The sequence below is a fragment of the Lupinus angustifolius genome, unplaced genomic scaffold (genome assembly GCF_001865875.1).
Source record: "Lupinus angustifolius cultivar Tanjil unplaced genomic scaffold, LupAngTanjil_v1.0 Scaffold_1232, whole genome shotgun sequence".
Lineage (NCBI taxonomy): Eukaryota > Viridiplantae > Streptophyta > Magnoliopsida > Fabales > Fabaceae > Lupinus > Lupinus angustifolius.
Genome location: NW_017728555.1, coordinates 1 through 1,597, shown reverse-complemented (window position 1 = coordinate 1,597; position 1,597 = coordinate 1). Strand labels below are relative to the sequence as shown.

Below are 1,597 nucleotides of genomic sequence, written 5' to 3'. Positions count from 1 at the left end.
TCCTATGTTTTATGTGGCTTTCTAAATATGTTTTGTGGAAGAAAAATTATTTTGGATATGCATATTTATTCTTTCTACCTTTAATAGTTTTTTCGCTTTCAGTAGTTAATGGAGTGCAAAATTGTTATAGATAATCTTGAAGGAAAAGTACTTTCAATTCTACGAAATTATTTTCTTCTGTTAACATCATAAAATCATTGCTTCTGTAGTCTGATACAGCAGTCTCATAAGGGGCAAGATGAACCAAGTTTTGGTCAAAGTATTATTGACAACTTATCATTAACACAAAAGGGTAAGGTTTTTTGCCTTAACTTATTTTTTACCCAGGAATAAATGCTCTTTTTGGTCTCACTAGACAAATAGACATTACTTACAGCAAAAGTGTTTTCTTAGCAGTTGGATCTGGCTGCTTGGAAAATGGATATAATCAGGGTTTTCAATCTGCAATGCGGCAACCTTTGAATGCATTTGTTGATAATGCATTCTTTCGAGCGAATTCTAGCCTTCACAACACAGTAGGAGGGGCATCTGCTGCAAAAGTTTCCGGCATCCGTGAGTCCAGTGACTTTGCTGATGGAGTGAAATTTGCATCTAATCCGAGATTTCATCCTCATTCCTTACCTGAGTATCATGGTAGTTTAGCTAATGGTAGTCCTTATAGCTTTTCAAGCACCATTAGCAACATGGCCAAAATACGGGTATTGCAACAACAGAAGCCTCTGACAGCAGGCACATCCAGGGAATGGGCTCAACTAGGAATGTAGCAGAGGTTAATGCAGGAGGTGAGTGAAAAGAATGTTTACATACTAAGAAAGTTTCACGCATAACCTTTCTTTTTTGTGCAAAAGTTTTGAAATGATTATTGTGTATAGATAATCATGACAGGAAGGAGAAAATTATTACAAAGGATAAAGTTGTTTACTTGAATGATATTCTTATAATCTAAAATCACGATTTGAAATCCTTGTTTTATTCGGGCTATCAGGAAATGGAATCCATGCGCATAATGGGCTTTATCATATGTGGAACAACTCCAGTTTGCATCAGCAACCTTCATCTGATGTCGTGCTCTGGCAGAAAACACCATCACTTGTTAATGGTGCTTGTGCTCCGGGCCTTCCACAGATGCCAAGCTTTGCCAGAACACAGCCTCAGATGCTGAGAAAACCACATATGGACCATGTTGGATCAGCACCAGTTGTTACAGCCTCACCCTGGGAAAGGCAACATTCTATCTTGGGAGAGTCCCCTCAAGCTTCTAGTTTTCTCTTGGGTTCTTTAGGAAGTGGCGGTTTTCATGGTTCCTGGCAAATGCATTCACCAGATTTATCTTCTCACATGTTTTCTCATGTTGGTGGGAATAGCACTGAACTGATGCTGAATGCTGTGCAGTCCTCTTCTAAGAAATTGTCACATGTTTCCTCTGGGAGGCAACCTACTTCATTGTCAAAATTTGATTCTACCAGTGAACGGATGAGAAATCTTCATCACCGTAGAAGTGAAGTGAACACTAAAAATGCTGACAAAAAACAGTTTGAGCTCGACCTAGGTAGCATATTGCGTGGGGAAGACAGCCGAACAACGCTTATGATAAAAA

At 38.9% G+C, this 1,597-nt stretch overlaps 1 pseudogene; it reads left to right on the top strand.

The window, feature by feature from the left end:
- The first annotated feature begins 192 nt into the window (after window positions 1–192).
- Window positions 193–1,593, top strand: LOC109341974 (annotated as a pseudogene).
- The last annotated feature ends 4 nt before the right edge of the window (window positions 1,594–1,597 follow it).